The 23,130-nt window shown below is 39.5% G+C and overlaps 1 long non-coding RNA gene across 1 annotated transcript in view; it reads left to right on the top strand.

Annotated features, from left to right (window-relative positions):
• The first annotated feature begins 9,140 nt into the window (after nt 1-9,140).
• LOC140338098 (uncharacterized) overlaps nt 9,141-23,130 on the top strand; it is a 134,932-nt gene continuing 120,942 nt past the window's right edge. The window contains exon 1 of the long non-coding RNA XR_011922181.1: nt 9,141-9,478. This is a non-coding gene — a long non-coding RNA (uncharacterized lncRNA). The remainder of the gene's footprint in view (nt 9,479-23,130) is intronic.

The raw sequence follows: 23,130 nt of genomic DNA on the forward strand, positions 1-23,130 counted from the left end.
TATTTCATGTTTTGCTCCGTTCAGCACACATGACCAGCTGAGATGTGATTATTTTTTATTAGGGGGAAAGAAAAATTGTTACAATAAAAGATCTGTACAAAGAAAAATGGAAGGTGTTTAAGAACTCTTCGGGGAGAAAAATGGAGGAAGTGAGTGCCAAAGAACAATTTCGTATGGTACAAGATGGAGGAGCTTCGGTCTTGGTGAATAAGCTGTAGTGCTAACAAGCCTTTATTTATACAACAAAGTATAATCACAATTGAACAATACTAAAAGGTCACTTTTTCTTCCAGTGATGAAGGGGTGACCCTCTGGTATTTTCTGTTTTACAGTTTTGATGCAGAATAAAGTATTTTGTGGGCTGCTTTGTAGATTTAAACACAATTACAGAAAAAAAAAAAAAAACACGGGGGCTAAAACGGGCACCATGACGGGATTGTGTAAAGAAATAAATTGCTGTTTTATAAGAACATTGAAGGGGAATTGGTTGAGTCACTTTAGATAACAATTTGTTCTGTAATCAGGATCTGTAAATGTAATTTTTTTCTGCATCTTCCAAGTTACTCTGAGCAAAAAGTCGCTGGCACTAAGTTCCTTTCGGTGCCCTAATTCCGGCAAACTTTTCATTTTAGCATAAGAATAAGTGAGCCGTCCATGCTTCTATCACTCCCCTACAATGACTCTCCGGCTTCTCATTCCTTGAAATGTTTATTCATGGGAGCGAATCTGAGCAGATGATAGAAAGCGGTAATCCAGAGAGCGATATAAGCGCAGGTGTAATACGGATGGATCGACGACTTTTTAAATCCAAGCACTGAGAATTCGGCTCTAATCTCATTTTCATTGGGGAGCCTGTGAATATTTTGTCTGCCATCAAAATGTACAATAATTAATTCCTGATGTATGTCTACACAGCCTGTAGTTACAGATAACAGAGAAGCAAATAAAATGCTTCATACCTCAGTACAAGAAACCGGCTTAAAATGGCAACTGCAGTCAAACGGCTAAATGCACCGCTGAAACGTGTACATCGGAGTGGGTACCTGCCAACAAATCATTATCAGGTAATGATGGGCGTTTTGTTTTTGTCATATGTGGCGTGTCACACTTACCTCTTCCTTGCTAAAGCGCAGATGCGTCTCTCCTGCGCAGTTCTGACGCTGGATTAGCAAGCTTTATCAGCTTCGCTGGCCAATCAGGAAATAGCATCTTGACCAGCCCTGGCTATTTAGCTAGCTCACAGACTGCACTCTATGTTCGTGCAACGTGTCTCCCTTGTGCTGAGCACCTAGTTCTGTTGAGCTAGGTCCTGTTCACTTGGTGCTTAATTCAGTGTTTCCTCTGTCCAGCTCCTGTGTTAACCCCCCAATTTCCAGTCTTTCCCAGCCAACTTCCCTGTGCTGTTACAGTGTTCCTGTCTGTCTGTGGATATTCCTTTGTCACCCGTGCCTCCTGTTGCTTCCAGTGTCTCCTGTGTTCCCTGTGCCCGCAGTGTCACTGGTGTCTGTCTCCTGGATCCCTGGTTATTGGCCCCTGGTGTGTGACCTGACCTCTCTTGCTTACTGCCTGCCTCAATCCCGGCCTTCCTCGACTTTCCTTCTGCTTTGTGATTTGGTACGGTGCTTCATATTGCCCACCTTGGTGTGCCTAAAGACCACAACCCTGCAGTAACCAGCAGCACAACATCCTCACAATCAGAGGCTCTGGAGAAGACCTGGTTACTGCTTAGACTCTGCGCCTTGGCACATCTCAGGGCTCACTCCACCTCTGTGCAAGCCACAGCACCCCCTAGTGGTCTTGTCTCTCCAAGCGTGACATGGCAGGATACAATACATGGCTGAGGTTTAGCTTTGTCAGGTTCTGTGTCACTGCTCCACCCCCTGACTTTATTATAGTGATCTCACTATAGTTTCCCCCCCCCCCAGCCTGAGGATAAGACACACCCATTCTAAGTTCCTTTTATATATAAAGATGAATGTCAGGTCATAATCTGTTTAGGGCTGATGAAGAGGGAGAAAAAAAGGATATAATTATTTCTAAAAGAGAATATTCTAGACCTCAACCAGGGTTTTTTCAGAAGTTGTTAGGGATTCCTTGAGTAATGCGGTCAGATTACCAGGCAGCAATGATTTTTTCGGCTATACGTAAGGATTACATTTTTCACACTGGCCTGCAAATTAGGAGGCATTCTTCTTATGACCAACACACCGCCATTAGGTTGCCAAGTTTGCCCTCGTTTAAAAGTAGCCCATTGACTTGCAGCTGCTTAGTCCCATTTTTGAAAGTGATAATCAGCAGCAAGAGGGACGATCAAGCAATTTGAACCAAACACCACTGATTTCCATTGTGGCCATTGGTGTTCTCTACATTCGCTTTCTGTTGAACTATAAGGTGCTAATTAGGCTGATTGCCAAAGTGTTGACCTATGCTTTTCTTAAAAATATTTACAGCACTTTTTTATGGTCATCACCATATTGATAAATTGCCAAAAATTATATATTTATATGTATTTATATTGATGAAAAAAATATATGGTTCCTTCTGTACCATCAATAAATATCATCATCTGACTACAATGTTTGATTTGCATCTGCATTTTGCTTCTCTCCGCTGAGAGCCGGCATTGCTCCTTTGCGGTTGCACATCTCACTATGTGAACACTTTAAAAGCTATTTTCAATATTGTGCCTGAAGATCAGGTCATCGGCAACTTGTTTTATTTTCCAAGGACACCCTACAGGCACCTATTTCAACTTGCAGGCATCCGACGCTGAAAGAAACACAGGATGGAGCTGATGAATTATTCAGAAAATATTCCTACTGAGTGCACCTTACATCCTGCAAACAAAAGCAATGCACAGAAATGCCAGAAACAAGGAAGGCTGAAGATAAGAATAGTACGTCATGATAGGAGAATAGCAAAAAGTATGCACGTTGTGGTGAATCATTCATTTCCAGCACCAGGGTTTGTATATATATATATATATATATATATATATATATATATAGTTTTTTTGTTACTTATGGATGCTTTTCACTGTCACAGGTGACAACACTGCACAAAAAATTTTGTAGTTCTTCAAGAAAATATTTACTTTGCAAAAAAAAAAAAAACACAGCACTCAACTGTCCCAAATTTTGTGGAACAGCCCTTCTTCTAACCTCCTAAGTATCCCTGATTTGGAGAATCTGTCCTTCTTCTTACCTCCTAGATGTCCTATATTTGGGGGACTGTCCTTTTTTAATACCTCTCAAATTAACCTGATTTGGAGAAGCAGTCCCTCTTCATACCTTCTCACTGTCCCCGATTTAGATGGACCATCCCTTTTTAGATCTCTGAACTATGCAAGATTTGAGGGAGTGTCATTTTTTATATTTCTTAACTGTCCCACATTTGGAGGGATTTTCCCTCTTCATACCTCCCAGATGTCATATATTTGGAAAGGCTACCCTTCAAACCTTCCAGAGGGCCCATATTTGGAGGGACTTGTAAGGACTGTCCCCTTCTTACCTCCTAGATTTCTCATAATTGGAGGGTTCTCCTTCTTCATACCTTCCCCATGTTCCTGAATTGGAGAGACTGCTACTCTTCAATACTTCACACTGTCTCTGATTTGGAGCACTGTCCTTTTTCATTTTTCTTAACAGTCCCAAATTTGGAGGAACTGTCCCTCTTCACACCTTCCAGAGGTCCCATATTTAGAAGGACTGTCCTTCATACCTTCTAAGTGTCCTTGACTTGGAAAGACTGTCTTTCTTTGTACCCCCCAGATGTGCTTTTTTTGGAGGGATAGTCCCTCTTCTTACCACCCCAGATGTCCCATATTTGGAAAGACTGTCCTTCTTTATACCTCCCAAATGCACCAGACTTCCCACTGTCCCAGGGGGCCTACCCTCGTTATATCCACCAATTGTCACAGATTTGGAGGGATTTGTCTTCTTTATATTTTTTAACTGTTCCAAATTTGGAGGAACTGTCCTTCTTCACACCTCCTAGGGGTCCCATATTTTGAGTGACTGTCCCCCTTCATACCTCCCAACTATCCCGGATTCGAAGGGTCTGTCCCTTTTTTAGATCTAAAGCCACCATCCCACTTTCTTCCTCAGTTGTCCCTCCTTAGGGATGAATATACATACATGGGATTGTGCCATTTAACTACTAAAAACTCTTATTTTGCATTAAACATCCAGCATCTAAATGATTCTATTTGTTATTTTGAAAATCAAATATAAGGCAAACAGTTATTGGATCACCCAATCATTCTTTGTGTATTTATTTTTTATGACGTGCAGGGATGTGTCATTTGCCTACACACTGTAAGCTAAAACATGCCCCTCTTCCCAATTTCCAAAAGTTGGGAGGTATGAAAGAGTTTTTAGGAGAAAAATAAAACATAATCCATCATCTCAGTCATTTCTATTTTTAATGTTGCGAGGTAGCCTCAGCTCGGTGATTCACTTGTTCTGAATCAAATGAATTTGTGTTATTTTAATTTTCTAAAATAAACTGATCATGTGTACTTATGTAGCAGCTGTAAAGATCAAAGAGCATTTGTTTTTCATTTTTGATTTAACATTTATTAAGGTTTTATAAAATTCCTAATAGGTTGAAAATGTGGTCATTTATTATTTTAAGCGGAACTCCAATATGTAATATTTCTCTGAGACAACAATGTATATGGTCACAATTTTAGCAAACCTTTTTTTAGGGGATCATTACCTGACTGGAGGACATCCAGCATCTACCCATTTTCTCCCTAGCCTGACTGTCCCTGGCTGTTCTTTTAATTCATTGGATTTTATTTTTTTCATAGAAAAACACTGATACCCATTGATGCCATCCCTGCCATCCAACAATTTTTTTAAATACACTCACCTGCCCTAATCTGTAGTTGGCACTGCCATCTTCCTATTCTTCTCAGCTGTGTGTCAGATCTTTGGCCATCTTTCCAGCACACAAATATTATAATAAATTTGCTACATTTTTCTTTTATCCACTGTGCGTGTTACAGAGTAAAATATACTTGCCTGATCTTGACCTGGCATCTTCTCAATGATTGCAGCAGAGCCTGTAATCATTGAGAACAGTGTGCGATCCCCGGAGCACTACAGGTTAATTAACCTGTAGTGCCCCGGGGATGGTAGTGTAACTGCAGGGCTTATCTGCTGTTAAGTTCCCACGGTCACATGATTGTGGGAACTTTGCGGTCATGGTAGTGTAACTGCAGGGTTTATCTGCAGTTCAGTTCCCACGGTCACATAATAGGTAGGTGATCCCCAGGGCACTAGAGGTTGAATGGGGACAAGTTTCCCCATTCATCACATCTAGTGCCCTGTGTTCTTGGATAGAGAAACTCTATCCAAGAACACATACTATTAGCAACAGCAATCAGGATCGCTGCTGAAGCCCTGTAGTATGTGTTCCTGGATGGAGTTTCTTTATTCAAGAACACAGGACTCCCTGTGTTCTTGGATAGAGAAACTCTATCCATGAACACATACAACTAGTAAAGGGCTGCACATGGCAATCTGATTGCTCTTGCAGCCCTTAATAGTCACTAAAAATAACTCGAATTCTCCCATTATTGACTTTAATGGTGTTCGAATTCGGTATTCTATCACCCGAATCGAATTCGATCGAATAGCTGAATCGAATAGTGAGATATTTGACCAACACTAGAAGGGACATCCTCTGTTTCTTTCTGCAATAAAGACCTGTCTGCTCACAAATTTTCATAGAGGAGTTATAGTTTTCCTTAAAATAAACTCATTTTGTGCATAACTGACACTAGCAGTGAGAGATCTGAGACTTTATCTGAAAAAAACTCAGTTCCAAGTTCTAAATATCATTGTTTGCACAGGGCCACGAGTGCCAATTTTATCCCGAAGCCTACAATGTTAATTTTCCCGGGCCACAAGCTCACCGAAGCCGATCACCATTGTGCGCCTGACAGCACTTTCCTCGCAGCACCAGCGGTTCTATTTGTTCAACTGAACAAATCTGTGACCGGGGGAACTCAATCCCCCACTTTTCTTATTTTTACTGACACCGATTGCTGCAACACAATTGCAAAAGTAGTGATCGACTTATCACACTGTACAGATGGCTGCAGAAAAAAATTGCGACTTAATGCTCCCTTTGATATGAATTAGTTGAAACTACAAAATATATTCCAGGCTCTAATGTGACAATGTGAAATGGTAATTGAAGGCAACCTTAGGGGAAGGAAATTATTAAATTAAATAGAAGCCAGCGAGGAGCTGCATCCTCAAATCTTCAAAGATGCCCCCTTCCTTCCATGTAATTAATTACATTTTTATTTGCAGCACGATTTTTTTTCTCTTAAAGATCTCACCGTTTTCAAGGTAAAATCCGCCATTACCGCAATGTTCTTATGAAGTTTAATAACTCATTTCGTAATAATTAGATGTGAGGACTGTAAACATTTAGAAAGTCAGTGGAGGATCATACTGCCAAATTGAGCTCACATTTATATTTAGGTGAGAGGATGAAGGATTACGTCCTTGTAAATCTGTTCTGAGCTTTTCTAGCAAATGGTGAGCATGGAATATGACCTTGTCAAAACAAGAAGCATGTGTCTACTATTTAAATGAACATGAATCAGGAAAAAAGATAGAAAGATACAATTTAACATTTATACATCTAGGGATGGGGCACTGCACAAGGACCCTCAGCCAACAGGGGCCCCCCACTTAGGGCTGGACCTGCAGCATTAATTGCAACACATGAGGGTAGTGGGTGGTCTGCCCCTTTGAGAGCCCCTACTGACTCCCGACTTGTGAAAGGGGAACCCAAGAAAACAAGTAACCCACCCATAACAACCCATTCCCTATTCTTGTCTGGGCTGGTCTATCATCATTGAAATGGTAATTTTTTGGTCATAGGGAGTTCTGTAAAAATATTAGTGCAGTGACCTGTAAAACAACCTTCCCTGATGCACCACCAATCACCACTAAACCCACTAGAACAGCGGTGGCAGCATGGTAGGAAAACAGGGAGACTGATACTGCCGGTGTATTTTCTGGAAAACCAGTTCTACCAATTCTGTAATCAGTGCAGTGTTTAGAGATGCAATCTCAGGTATTTGCTGCCTTCTTTTATAATTTTTTATTTTTTGGAGCCGGATCTCTTTGCGGTTAATTTAAATCCAATACATCTAGTATCATACAGCTGTATGGGCCTATTTTTGCCTAAAATGTACAAATTTGCTTTATGACAGCCTATGACAATTCCCAAATCCAGTAATGTGATGCACAAACCACATAAACTGAACAAATAACCTCCTTTACCTTCTCTGATTGATTCCAGACACTGCAGCTCCTAGTGGGAGGGGATCAGCAGCAGAGGCGGTGCTGCCAATCCGGAAAGCTATGGGCGTTGCCCGCTGCTATAAATAAGAATGGTAATAGCCACGCCCCTGCAGAAATTTTTTCTCTCCCATTATAGTGCAAACAGGCACCTACCTAGGAGAGGCAACTCTGCTCTATATTTAAGAGTAGTGCAGTACTGTTGCCACCCAATCACAGGACGATACAGTATGATCAATAGGTATTTATGGGACTAACAGAAAATTGTGAGTGTAGATGTACTTTTAATTAGGTGTTGCATACCTTTTTTTTAATAGTAGACCATAATCATGACAGTTGCCCAGTAACCCCTACCTTTTTCATGACCCTAAATAAAAGAATGGCATGGGATGGAATGCTTCTTGTTTGGGGCCCCCTCTTCATATTAACCAAAGGCCTTTTTAACAACCTTCCGAAACTCTAATTCTCTAATTCATTAACTTTTTTATGTGAAACAATTACCAAATTGGATTTGTGACCATTAATAGGCCAAAGCCAACTTTCCATAGAATGTAAAATCATATGGCAGGTCAAGAAGCTAATCAAGCCTGTAAATAATACTTATTAGTTATTTAGTTTTTGTAGCCATGCACAAGCTCTTAACATATCCTTGGTGCCCAGTACATATTCCGGCTTGGCTGACTGCCACGAGGAAAACTGTAAATCCTCCACAATGATATCAGCTCCCCTACCTGGCATTTATTAAAGACGTTCTCCGCAGACATTTTAAAGGACACGTTTTGCTTTTGTGGACAATCATCCTTAAAATGGGGAAGATTATGAACCGGTGATTTACGTGGCGCTAGCAATCTTTGTAATTATTCCTTGTAACATTCTATCTTCTCTTTATGGCCCAGCTGTAATAATTTGGTTTTACATCAAAACCCCCCAAAGCAGTTAATTGCTTTATAAATATGCAATGGGCAATGTTCACTAGTGTGGAATGATCATGGATCTAATTTACTCCTTGGATAAATGAAAGGAAAATAAAATATTCATTGTGTAATTTCACACTAGACAGGTACTAAGAGAAGAAATGTTAGCTGTTCTCTCTTCTTTTATTAATAATCTAAAGAATCAGGAGGGCCAAAAAAAAACGCCAGGTTGGCATTCACAAGTTCATCTCTTTGTCTTCTTCTCTGATGGTCATTAAACTCTAAAAAGAAAAAATGAAGTCACTGTATCTACACAGGATCAATGATGTCACCCTTGGGTAGAAGGTGGACTAACGAACACCTCCCCCACTCCTCATCCTCAGCTATCTGAGGACCACAGAACCCCCCCATGTCCAAAAGGGACAAGAGGATTTGTAGTCCTCAAATATACCTGGGAACAACATAACTCATAGGCAGGTAGAGATCACAGGAAGTTACTAGCTTATATGATTTCAGTTGGGATCAACAGGTATGTTATTGAATAGATTTAACAAAATGCTTCTGGATGAACATTTAAGGCGGACCTATCATTATTTTTTTTACCTTATATTAAATGGTGGATAACGTTTAAATTTTGTTTTAAAAATTTTTGTTGATGTTTGAAGGGGAAAGCTCTCCCCTTTTGCCTTTTTGACAGTGGGTGAAAAAGAATGAATAGGAAACCTCCTGGAATACATACGTTACGTATCCCAAGTGGCTGTGAGCTGCTCCTTCTGCTCATGCCCAATCTCGGCAGTAAGATCAGCAATTTTTTTTTACATTTTCCGGAAGCACTGTCACCTGATCTTGCACTTGCGCAATGAGAGATTAGGTAACATAGGAAGAAGAACCAAGAAGAAGAAGGAAGAAGAGGGCGGCACCTGGTGTCTAGCTTGTTGCAGAACAAAGAGCGATCTTGGGCATGTGCAGAAGGGGCTTCTCTTTAATGTAAAAAAAAGTGCCAATCTCATGCATGCGGTACTTATTTTTTTTTACATTTTCCAGAAGGCCCCTTACCCAATCTCCCACCTTCAAAGTGTAGGATTGGATAAAGTAGGAAGAAGAACCAGGAAAAAGAAGGAAGAAGTAGGTGGCGCCTGGTTACCAGATCCTGCTGGAACGAAGAGTGAAGATGAAACCGCTCAGAACTGACTGGACTAGGATCACAGAGGGATCAATGGATTTCCACTTGTAATGGTAAGTGTTTTATATATTTACAATGTATATATATATATATATATATATATATATATATATATATATATTTGTATTGATAGTTAGCTTTAACAGACCAGAAGTGACCACATAAGAAACGTTCATTGTTGGGTCTTGAAATGAATAAATGGTACATAGCCTAATTTTTTTTTATATTTTAGGAATAGCTGCCTCTCTGCTTGAAGTGTATATAGATAGATCTATAGTTCTGTGTTGTGCTGCATACATGTGCATTGGGGATACCTTGCTTTTTGTAATTGTGGTGCAATTCCAAATCAGTCTTAACACATTTTTTACTGTCTTTATTTCATTGAGGAGATTTCATTTTTTGAGCCACAACAGTAAGAAGAAATCCACTCTTGGCCACAGGTGCCCCCTTTGGAAAAATTCCCGCATTTTCCATCACTTTTTAATACCATTGATATAGAACAGACTTTAAACATGGGGGGACATTTGTAATAACCTTTAGGTCTCAGGGAACCCCTGCTATAGTTACTATATCCACAGCCTACAGTAAATTAGCATAGCTTCTAATACAGAAGGGCAATGGACCTTTTTTGCAACATGTTGGCGGGAAACAACCTTTCCTACTAAACAAAGCAGAGGACAAGCAGATCTAATGAAAATGGAGGTAGGTTGGGTGTGGCTAGCTTAGTGGCTAGCACTCTAGTCTTTGCTACATCGAGTTTGTATATTCTCCCATGTTTGCATGGATTTCCTTTCAGGTACTTCCTCCCACATCCCAAAAACATGCAGGTAGGTTAATTAAATTTTGCTTATCATTGGCCCTAATCTGTGTTAATGACTATGGTAGGGACATTAGATTGTGACTTGTTTGAGGGACAGCTAATGACATGACTATGGACATTGTAAAGTGCTGCGAAATATGTTGGTGCTACATAAATAAAAGGTAATACAGGTAGTCCCTGAGATAAGTTGGAACAGGTACATTATTTTAATAAATGCAATTAGGACAGATGTTTGTCTCAACATATTATTGGGCAGCATGGTGTCAGTTACTGTAAAAACTCCTCAGTGTTAATCACAAACAAAGCAAAATCTTTATGGAGCCTAGACATTCATTAACTTCTGGAGCAAGCTGTGCTTTGATATACAAAAAGAAACAACTGCAGCGTTTGTCTTGGTCAATAAATAGTTACAAGAGGCTGCAGAAAGAGCTCACCCCCCTTAAGCCGCATACACACGTGCAGTTATAGTCGTTGGACAGGATCTTTCACGATTCTTTCCAATGACTAAGGACTGCATAATGCATGAGCGTGTTCTGTACAAACACCACCGTTCTGCTCTATGCAGAGGGGAGGGGGAGAATGACGGAGCGGCACCCCTTACCTTGCATTAGGATCGTTCGTCGTTCATCGTCTGTGGATCCGCCAGGATGGTCATTCAGGCGATGGCCAATGGGCGCTGTACACACACCAGATTCACGTCTGATATTAGCCCTGAGCTGATTATTGGGCAAGAACCATTGGACGTGTGTACGTAGCTTAAGATCAACCTCAGCTCTGTTTAGCAAAAGATTTCTTCTGCAAGTCATTCAAACCACCCCCTCTCCCCTATCGAGCCTGCCTCCTGCACAGGAGCGAGCAGGTAAGCCCCGTTCGTATCTAGGAGCTGTCTGTATGTTGAATGTCTCTAACCTGGGGACTACCTGTTTTAATAATAAATTGAAGTTCTTTGTCACAAAGATTTGCAGAGATCAGTTTTGTCTAGGTGGTGGAGGTGATGGTGGGGCTTTTAGTGGTCGTGGTGGTTGGGGGCTTGTAGGTAAAAATATACAATTTCATGAACAAAAAGTATCACAATACTTTACATTCTGCTCACACCTCCTTGTATTACCTCCTCTCTGTTCTACTCTTTACTGTTCCTTTAATGATAAATCCCCTCTTTTACCCTCAATTAATTCTGTTACTTTCATCAAAGGCAAACTTCACTTTCAACCTCCACCTCTCTTTTATGTTATCTTTGTCATTTTATGTTTTTATTATTGTTGGAGGACTAATGAGTATTTCAAAGAACACGACTGAAAGCCAAAGAGTGTCCTATAAACACTTGAAATTTGATTGAGACTTGAAGAAGCCCTTCACCTTCCGTTCCAAGTCTGCAACAAACAGCGAGTTAAGTTTTTTGTCTTCTGGGAAAAAAAAGTATGCAGTATAAACCAGAATAATCGGGAGGGGGAGTTTAAAGAGCAAGTAAAAAGAATACAATACATTATTGATGAGTTATAGAGCTAAATAATTCAGTAATTGATACAATTATATATAATGTGTTTCCAGACCATTGCTCATTGGCTGTTTTAGTGGTTACATTACTACATGCCATTTACTAGCTGGAAAGCTAAAACTCCAGGTAGCTATATTAAAAAATTACAAAATGTAAAATATATATTCAAATAATAAAAAAAACACAGTATGGAAATGTAGTATGGCATAACATAAAGTAATAAAACTTGTCCTTCTTGATTATATAGTTATCCTGGCTTTGTCTCAAAATAATGCCCTTTTATGAAAAACACATTTCCCCTTATTTAACTGTACAGTACTACTGGAGGGACCTTTATGCATGGTACTTCCTGTTCAGAAGAATAGCTTAGTTTGTTTGTACTTTACAATTAGAAGCTCAACTTTATCTCTGACTCTGAGCGTACCTATGCTCCCAAGCTTTATCAATTTCATCCCACCCGCTGGAAAATCAGGAAATAGCCTCTTAATCATCTCTGGCTATTTAGCTTGCTCAGACACTGCACTCAGCGTTTGTGCAATGTGTTTTCACTAGTGCTGAGCCCCTTGCATTGCTAAGTTATTTCCAGTTCACCTGTTGCTTAATTCAGTGTTTCCTCTGTCCATCTCCTTTGTTAACCCCTTGTTGGCCAGTCAGTTGTTTCCCCTAATTCTCTTGTGCTGTTCCAGTGTTCCTGTCTGTCTGTGGATATTCCTGTGTCATCTGTGCCTCCTGTTGCTTCCAGTGTCTCCTGTGTTCCGGGTGTCTGCAGTGGCCCCTGTATCACTAGTGTCTATTTCCTGGATCCCTGGTATTTGACCCCTGACTTGTGACTTGACCTCTCTTGCTTGCTGCCAGCCCTGACCCTTGCCTTCCTGGACAAATCTGCTGCCTTGTGATTTGGTACCGTGTATCCTCCTGCCCATCCTGGTGTGCCCAGGGATCGCAACCTGGCAGTAACCACCAGCACAATATCCTCACCACCTGGTGATTCTGCGCCTTAGCCCTTCTTAAGGCTCACACCATTTTTTTGCAAGTCGTAGTGCCCCCTATTGGCCCTGACTCCCCAAGCGTGACAACATTCTTCTTACAGTACGGTTCTGATTCTGGCCCAGTTTGGGCTGGCACATGGTACTAGAGAATGTAAGCCAATTCAATTTAACCAGCACTGTACTTATTGGTGGGTGGTAAGCTGCTGCTATATTCATCAAGTATGTACTGCAGGAAATGGGCTCTATTTTTTGGCCCCATTTCATACTTGCTCAGAGCTGCATTTTGTCTAAATCCATCCATGCTTTTTCCTAAGGTCACACACAAGCTGAAGTTAAATTGTATGCATCCCCAGCTGTATCCTATGGTGAATTTCAGAGAAGGCTTGAGATTTGCCAATATACCCATCAAGGATGCTGAACCTATAGACATGTTAGGGCTTATGTGTTTCTCAACTTTTTTAACATAGGGGATCCTCTTTAAAAACTTTCAGGTCTTCAGGGAACCCATGTTATGAATGGTATATACACAGTTTACATTAGCTTGTTGGTTAGTGGGAAGAATGTCACCCTTACAGATATCCAAAAAGATCATTGGTGTCACTTAAACTGACCTGAGAGGTAGAAATTGCTCATTGCTTGAGGAACCCCCAGCAACCTCTGGAGGAACTCTATGGTTCCACAGATCCCTGGCTGAGAAACTCTGTGTTAGGGGAACAGCAAGGTTACTTAAAAAAACACAGGGACTGATCAGGTGACCATAGCAGGTGAACCCTCCTTCCAGCAAGTGCACAAGCACAGCCTGCATCAAACTCCACAGATCAGAAGCAGCAAAGAATCTGCAATTAGGTTTGCCTAAATCCAAGATATGAATCTTATTGAGTATTAAAACAACAATAAATGAAATGTTTGAATTTTGCCTGCGGTGCAACTTTAAGGCAAGGGACCGTGTTTGTTTGCACGCCGCGCCTCGGCATTATACAGAACGCTAGGCAAAGTCCCAGGGCCCTCGTGCGTTCAGATGCAATCTGATATTATCAGTTAACAATGCAGGATAGACTAGCAGGATCTGCTCCCCAGAGTGGCAGAGGTAATAGTCTATGCTTGCTGTTTCACTTACTCTTTTCAGATTGTGATGACTTCATAAACTTATATATAGCCCAAAAATAAATACCTTCCCTGCTCGCTAAAGCCAGACTATTCATCAACCCCGCGGATACTGTCAGGAGAAAATAGGGAAAGTCAACTAAAATAATGCTCTTGATATACAGCCTGATGACACAGGCAGATGTAAAACATGCTGCAAAGAACAAATGGGAACATTAAGCGGGTCTGGGGCGCTGACACAGCTGGATGGGATATATTAGTGCTACCTAGCAGTAGGTATGTAAATATTGATTGTAGGCTTGGACAAGGAAGAAAGAACCAACAACCTGTTTCCATTTATCTGACCAAACTTTTAAACTCAACAGAACAATAAGTTTTAACCCTTGGTGTAGTTGTACAGAACTGGGCTTGAGTAAAGAGGAACCCTGCTAAGGACAGGTGTTCCTATGAACCGTGAAGGACTGGAGAATTCTGGTCAACCTCGGTGGTTACCTCTTCATCTTCCGAGTGAACGGCTGCCTCCGGGAAGGCACTGAAAGTAGCTTCTGCCAGCCACAGCCCCATTGTGAATGATTGTGGGGTGGCTATCTTCATCAGGTCTGCAGATGTTGGTTCTTTAAGAATCATCTTTACAATGTCAGCTACGAGGCAGATGGCAAGCCACTGGGAGCCACATAAGATCGCTTGATCCCCAAGAAGGCCTAAAGTAGCTTCACTCATACAAAAATCTTGAATTGTTTTTTCAACATATAAATTAATATTGTTTTAGGCATTACATTCACATATTTACTGTATTAGGGCATGTGCATGCCCACACCTTCCTGATCCTTGGGTTGGGGTAGCCTATTCATATGAATGACTTGCCTATTGCCTCAGAGAAGTCCAAAATTTGGGCCTACACTATTAGGTCATTATACAGCTATTTGCATGCAGAACAAAGTGATCTGCTGATAAGTAGGGGTTGCGGCAAAGTCCCAGCTGATGTCTTATATTACCTGTATGTATGCCATCTCTTTTGTCAAAATTTGTTGAGCTGGGCACTTACCGGCTTCCCCTGCGGCTGCAGAGACAGAATGAACTTCTGCACGTGTGCATAAGATGGGGTAGAGTCCTACCCATTGGGGGATCTTACTAGGACCACATGGCAAGTATTGCTGGGCTGGATTAGTGGCACATGGGATAGCAGAGAATTGACCCACCAACCATTTCTGTTGGTGTTTTGTCGTATTAGTGGCATCAGATATAAGTTCCTGTATATCAACTAACACTGTTTTTAAGGAAGGTTGACAGTTAACCCCATGTAGAGTTTAAATAAATGACTGGTGGTGAAAACAGTTGTACAGACACATATTCAATAAATCTAGAATTGTTTTCTCATTTTTCTCTCAAGCCCTGATGAAGTGGGGAGAAATAGGCTCCTGAAACATGTTGGCTCTCATTTTTGACTATTTTCACGTATCACTATTATGCTGACTTTGCTGGTTTTACCAACTAATATCAACTTTTTACTTAAAAAATACTCTTTTAATTAGGGTCCAGTGCTTCACTAAATCCTGTTTTTGGTTGTAGGCAGGGCAGGGGGTTTTAACCAGTAGCAAGGTGTGTATGGGGGAGGGGGGGTTTTCACAAGCACTCTGTTCCTATCAGCATGCCTTTTCAAATGCAGCACACCTGAATGGCTCCTTGTGCTACTTCTCCCTCCCATTTTCCAGGTTCTGCTGTACAGTAGCCTTCAAACTGTGAATATTAAGTCAAATTATGGTTCATACACTACTTACATTATAAAAAAAAGCATTAATGAGTTCAGAGCTTCCATTATTTGTGCATTTTTTGTCTTCCGGGAGTTTGGTTTAAAAAAATAAATGAATGCTCTAGGAATGCGCAATAAATCTGGACACAAAGGAGTTGTGTTTTAAGGATGTACATGGACCACCACACCTCAGTCTCTGTGTGCTTTATTTCATGGTCTGCCTCAAAAAGGATGATACCTCTCAGTTCAATACATTTTGTTGACTCCCAGGGTCATATAAAAACCAATTGCAAAGCAATTTGAAACACAGCATGACATCCAACATAGAAATTCAGAAAAGCCGGCAAGATAAGCACTGCAACAGTATGTCACAGAAGAAGCTTAGCTCCTCCAATGGCTCGGCAAGCGGAAATGTATGTACAGTGGAACATATGGTGTTTTAAGGCAGGCTTATTTATTTCATGATGAATTTAGGAAACTAAAGTCTCTTTTCCACTCTCAGGGACATTCTTTTCTCACGATGGGTGCCACTAAATCTCCGAGAAACCCTCTGGCCTCTTCACCCTGCCATGGATTATAAGGAAGCTATAAGCTTCTATTGCCATGATGAATATATGCCATTTATTCATGGTTGTTTTAAAAATGCAAAAAGTCTTAAAGTTGAGTGAAAATATGAAAAAAAAAAAACAACATTCACCCTATGTAGTGGATCATCCACTCTGCAGCAAGGGTTAACTTGCATATAAATAGATGGATAACTTTTCCCAAAAGCCAGTTGACTGCTTGCATCAGGGTTTTTGAGATGAATTATAAGTCAGGGTCTGATCAGGGTGTTATCTTTTCTGGAAGCTATATATAACATTCTGTTGGCCCCATCCACCAACCAGAAACTGCCTGCATTACATAGCAATTGATAAGCTCTTCTTTTAGATTGTAAGCTCTTTGGGGTAGGGTCCTCTCCTCTTCCTGTGTCACTGTCTGTATCAGTATGTCTTTTGCAACCCCTATTTAATGTGCAGCGCTGTGGAATATGTTGTTAAAAAATATTGTTTATTATTATTATTATTATTATTTTAATTATTAGGAACAAGTGGAAGGAGAAAGAGAAAGACAGGCTTTTTTGGGGCACAGTAATTTTCTTAAAAACCTAAGCTTTATTTATGTTGAAAATCCTAAAACTTAACAGAGGTCTCCTATGCTAGTCCTAAACTAACATCGGTATTCTAGTCTCATATAAGTACATGGGTAGTGTTATTGGTGAATCAAATCCTGTTTACAGCAATAAACTTGTTTCTCACCCGACGCGTTTCGCCCCGCAAGGCTTCTTTAGGGGTTATTTGGGAGACTTGGTAATATTGCTGAAAACCTTTTTGCCAGGAAAGATTTGACGTCAGTTACTAATTGAAATATAGCCTAATCACAAAATCCAATGGTAAAAGTAATTAAGGGCTAATCCCCTGATTATAGAAAGAGAGAGTGCTATTGTTTTTCCATGATTGTAGGTGATAATAGATTATGGATCTGGATAGGTATGACAGAGTTTTGTATACAGCACAAAATGTATGTATATATATTCCAACACTTAAGTCTAGATGCTGCTAACTGTGCAGTGCTAGATGTAACCTTGTTCTTATGTGGCGTGGTGATATAGTGGTGAACCGGGGGCAGCCGTCCAGTAGGCTCTGTTTAATTTTAGGATTTTTAACATAAATAAAGTTTACGTTTTTAAGAAAATTACTGTGCCCACAAAAGCCTGTCTTTCTCCTCCGATTTGTTCCTTAGCACTAATCCAGGCTGGGCACACCGGAGTATACTCCATTCAAACCTCTGGGGCAACTATATTTGGTGGAACCTACTCCTTCACTATAATTATTGTTAATGTTAATATTATTAATAATAATAATAATAATAATAATAATAATATTAATCAATGCAACCTCAATGATGATGCCACTGCATCTAATATAAAGTATGCATTGAAAACTGGGAGTTCCTTAGCTGCGTTTGCACAGATGAAGCTAGGGCTACCACCCCCAACTTGCACCTGCTCCGACTACCAAGTCTCATGATGCAAAAAAAGGTTGCATTGCTGCTTTGCAACTCTGCCAGCATTGCTCTGAATTATATCCAACACATCAATCCATTTCTTTACTTTTTGTATAAGCTATGTAAGTGTCAGGTTTTCTGCTGTCGGTGTCCCCATTGGGAATTTTCTTCTTCCTCATATACCCTAAGCAATATTAAAAGTTATTTTAACTGGGCAAGGACATTATTTATTTAAACCCTGAAACTAAATGCTTAACAAAAGGCCACCCTTGAGCTCCAGCCTGGATACTTTGCCTAAACAACTGAAGGAATTCCAATATCAGAATCAGAAAGCAACCTTGCAACATTGTAGCTCATTACAAGATAATGGGTTGCAGCAGGGCCTGACCTGTAACATGTAAATACTGTAAAAACACAGCCAACATGTGCACAGGCGATGGGATTTACAGAATTGTGTTCTTTCTAAGCCAGCATCTTAGTTCAGGAAGTTAATGGTGATCCTGAATTATTCCTGGAGAGAAAAGTAGATGAAAGCAATATAAGGGAAATACTTTGATTTCTGCAATAAAAATAAATAGCTGAAATACTACTGACAAAATATTTAGTATGCATGCCATTATCGATTCAGGCTGCACTTTAACTTTTAAATGGTGTTTTATTTTCAATTTAGAACCTAACATCATGTGACTTAGGCCTTAATGTAAAAAGGATTCACTATCCATAAAAATCTACTTTTAGAGGTCATCAAATCTGATTGATCACAATAGTTCACAAAAAGTTTAAAGGTCCCAGCTGTTGTTCGTAATTACATTTTATTAGGGAGCCCTAACCAGCCCAGCGCTGTCTTGTAAGGTCAAGCATCTGACAAGCTAATACATAGTTAGAATTTGATGTCACCATTTATAGGAGAAGCATGCAGGCATGGGAATAGAAAGGGGTCATACATGGGGAATAACAAGATGCTTCTTACGAGGGCCACAAGAGCCGAATGGACATCAAAATATGAACAATAAAACGGCATTTAATCCATAAATCAGTGCACGGGTCCCATGATAGGGTGACCTTTCTTGTAAGAAGGCGCTGTGATATGACAGGGTGGTATTTGTGAATTTAATGCTAAAATGTGAACAGCTATTATCTGCAAACCCCAAACGGGACCTCATTCTGCTCGAACGGACAATTCTCTGTTTTTTAAGAAACATGTTTTAATTGATTTTATGTTTACTAGCTGCAGATTTACATTTTTTGTGCATTTGAAGTTTTTTTTTTTTCTTTTTAGGACATTTTCTTCTTTTTTACACTTTTTTATTGTGTCATTTGAAAAGGTTAAACACCTAAGGTTATGTTCAGACGAACCATGAGATTGCAGTGCGCTTACACTTCCTCATGCCAGTAACCACTGCCTTTGGGGAGGCTTTACATAAAAATTCTCCCCGCAGCAAATAAATGGGGGTGCAGTACCAGTTATTGCTGAAATGTGTCAAATGTGCAAATGTTGGTTCTTTAAGAACTAGTGCTGAAGTGCGAGTGATGTGAGGAGCTTTGCTGGATCCTGCAATCCCGAGGCAACTCTGAACCTGTCCATAAGGGTTTTCCCCCATTGCTTTCTTCACTGTAGATACAGCAAGAAAAAATAAATGCCCGTATAGTTTCCCGATTCAATAATTTTGACATGTAAAATAAAAGATATACTCGTATATAATAACAAAACTAAAAAAAAAAAACAAAAAAAAAAAAAACCTACCATATCAATTACAATGAACATGAGATAAGATAAGGAGTAGGGTAAACTAAATGTTATTAATAAGTTAAGTAGGTACATCATTTATTAAAAAGAACTTTTATATATAGACAAATAAAACAGAGTGGCTACAAAAGTAACAATATATCTTTGCTATACTAATATGTTTGTGTTATGCTTGAACAATATTTTTAAACATGAGTCAGATGTGTGTTACACAACAACTCCTTCATCTCTAGTTCTAACAAATAGGAGCTACTAGCAAATGTTTTATTGGTTTATGTCCATGTATAATCTACTGTCTCATAAATACAAAACAAAATACAATAAATAAAAAACCCAATACAAAATATTCTGTACAGGGAGCCTGCTTGGCACTTTTTTTGCAAAGCATGATGGCTTTTCAACAATAGGACAGCATTGTGGCTCAGGGGTTAGCACTCCGGCCTTTGCAGCGTCTATGGTTCAAATCTTAGCCAAGGCACTATATGCATGGAGTTTGCAAGTGCCCCCCCATGTCTGTGTGGGTTTCCGCCGAGTATTTAGGGTAATTAGCTTCCCTCTAAATTGACCTTAGATGATATATAACTATAGTAAGGAAATTAGATTGTGAGCTCCTTTGAGAGACAGTTAGTGATACGACTACAGCGACTTGTACAGCGCTGTGCAATATGATGGCGCTATATAAATACTGTATAATAATAATGGCTTTTTAAACTACAAAAAAAAAATGCAGCACTGTTTGCAGTAAATGAATCAGAAGTTCTGGTATATGTATAAAGCTGCAAGATTGTTAAGAAACTGCTAGTTGCACGTGTAATATACAATGGAGCTGATTTATTAAAGTTCTCAAAAACTGCAGAATATAGACTATAATGGGAGTGATCCAGCAAACATGATATGGATTCCTTAAAAATAATTTGCTATTAGTAGACAAAAGTTTTAAATCCTGAATCAGATCTTTTCCAGGTTTAGCGGATCACCCAGGTTCTCCAATGATAGTCTTTTCTAGCCTTTCAGAACTCAGACCTAATGTAAATGCTTAATTACAATTTTTATTATAGCCAGACCCTATTATTGCTTGCTTTCACACAGCATACCTTTCACTGCACTGTTTGACATGTAACGTACATACTAAACCAAACAAAACCAATATGTAGCTCTTTGAAAAGATCAGGCTTTGCTTATGCTTGTTATAAAATATTCTGGACATAAACCCGTTTTGCTTACAGAGTAGTATATTTGTTTGGCAAGAGGTGAGACAGTATCAAACAATTAAGTATTCTTACTACTTAACCTCCCCAGCGATAACCCCGAACCTTACCTGATCCGCCGGCGTCCTCCTTCATGATCCCGGTCTTCTTGCTTTCTCCGACTGGCATCCTCTGCATCTGATAAGTCACCCGGGAGTTCTCGGTGAGTCGGTGACGTCGTTCGGCCGTTGCGTCAGGGGAACGGCAGGAATTTCAAATCTATTTGTATTGCATTCAATACAAAATAACTGTATTAAATGCAATACAATAAATTAATATGTCTAAAAGCAGTACCATGTCTTTCATGAAAATGTATTTTACAGTATATTATATTAATATGAGTAAAATATTTAATTATTTATTTTAATTGACATTTTTTTCAAATGTTTTTAATTTATTATTTTGACATGATTTTGTGTTTCAAACTTTATTATACTCATACTATTATATTATACTGTAAAATAAATTTTCATGAAAAACAATGTACCCCTTTTAGATATAAATCGGGACAGAAATGAACCGCCCAGGAGGTTAAAGGAATCTTGCTCACACAAAATGTAAAATATTTACTGTTTTCAAGTTCCTCACTGAAAAACATTAGTTTTGTATGAAAGCAGCTGAATCTTTTTCATATTTGACTTTAAGAACCAAAGCAATGACTTGCATAAGCAGCACTGATCCCCTAGAGCTGAATGTTATGTGCCTTTGCTACATGAAAGATGGAAAGCTTGATTGCCCTAATACTGCAGAAGATCTCATAGAGAAATGTTATATTAGCAGGAAAGCAACAGCAACACAAATTTACAACGTACAAATTCTCACAATTTCATGCATGTGCAAGACAGCATAAAACTAAACTAAACACAGTTATTAAATAAACTTCATGACATCAACTATAGAAAAAGAAAAGCACATGGGGCTGCTAGTCATTTTCTTGTAATGCAAGCAGGAATAAGCACAGTTTAGTTGCTGTGAGTTTAGTAAAGACAAAGTTCAGGTGGGTGGTTTCTGACAGCAGGATCATTGTGGTTCAACGCTGTCAAACAGTTCTTAGAACCCCGGTAATCATTGAAATGAATTGGAGTGGGTGAAATCCATTTTTGTACAGATGTTTGGATGCTGTGTGTTTTTTTCAGATGTTTCATGCTGCATCTCAATAGTATTATTGGTGTAGTAACCAATGCCATTCATCTTTTTCTATGGGAGGTGAAATGTGACGTTATTGTGATATTGCTCTTGTTGGCAAAACTTCCCCTTCTCCTTTGACTGTTACTTAAGTAGCTGAAACTTTTTTAAAAAAAGAAGTAATCATTTTCTGTAACTATTTAGAAAGGGATACCAAAAAATAGAGCTTACATTTGTTTTACCTTTACTTTAAGTCAATTTAAAAATAAACCCATTCTGTGAGACTGGTAGCACCTCCGCTCGCTGAATCTCCGCATCTACTTGTCATATCCTTTAGCTATTGCCTAAGAAACATGCTTTTATCTATTCCCTGATAATATAATCATTGTAAGATGTTAGCAACAATCATCCAAAATTCTATACTGCAGTTTGCAGATCCCCTGAGAAAGCCAAAAAGGCGAAACGCGTCGGTAACAAGACGTTACAACTTGATATACATTTCTAATATAATCAGGTATATCACTGTCTGGTATGTAAGTCCAATATCCCACCATAAACTACTGGGGTTGGACCCAACAAATCATTTGTAATCTACATTTTTAACGTGTCTTATATGATGTTGAAAATAATTCACCTAAAAGAATTTTGAATTTGCCTAAAAAACCCAGCTATCAACTTTCTTTATTTGTGTATTGAAATTTTAAAATAAGGCTAGTAAAAACACACCATAGGAGCTGAAGAACAAAAGAGAGAAAGGAGAGAGAGAGGGAGAGGGACAAAGGGAACGGGAGCGGGGGAGAGATAGGGAGAAAGAGGAGAAAAGAGAGATAGAGGGGGGAGGTGAAATAAAGAGAGACAGGGAGAGAAAGGAGAGAAAGGGGAGAATGGGAAGGAAGGAGGGGACGGGAAGAAAAGGGGAGAGGAGAGGGAGAGGGGGCAGAGGGAAGTGGAGGGGATAAATAGTGACCTCAGTATAATCACTTTCACTTTGTGCTTGTCTGCCCGGTCGGCCAGGTCGACCTGATTGGCCAGCAGCAGCAGTTTCCAGTTCCGCATACAGATGTTGTAATGTCGCCCCTAGTGGTCATGCTGTCCTAGGCAAAGAACTTGGTGGCCTTATGAGAAATCCTGCACTGGTAACAGTAGACAAAAAAATAACAGATCTGGTGGGATCAAGAGATAATAAAACTATGCTACTTAGAGACTCAGAAAAACAAAATTGCTCTGTTAATTTAAAAAACAGACTACATCATATATGTTATGTTTTGTACATTTGACCAAACATCCTACACTCAACTCATTGAAGACTAGAGGTGCTTAGAACATACAAAATTGTATTTTTAAATGAAATGCATTATACCTATCAATGACAGGTATAGAAT

This window comes from Pyxicephalus adspersus, chromosome 9, assembly GCF_032062135.1.
Source record: "Pyxicephalus adspersus chromosome 9, UCB_Pads_2.0, whole genome shotgun sequence".
NCBI classification, from domain to species: Eukaryota; Metazoa; Chordata; class Amphibia; order Anura; family Pyxicephalidae; genus Pyxicephalus; species Pyxicephalus adspersus.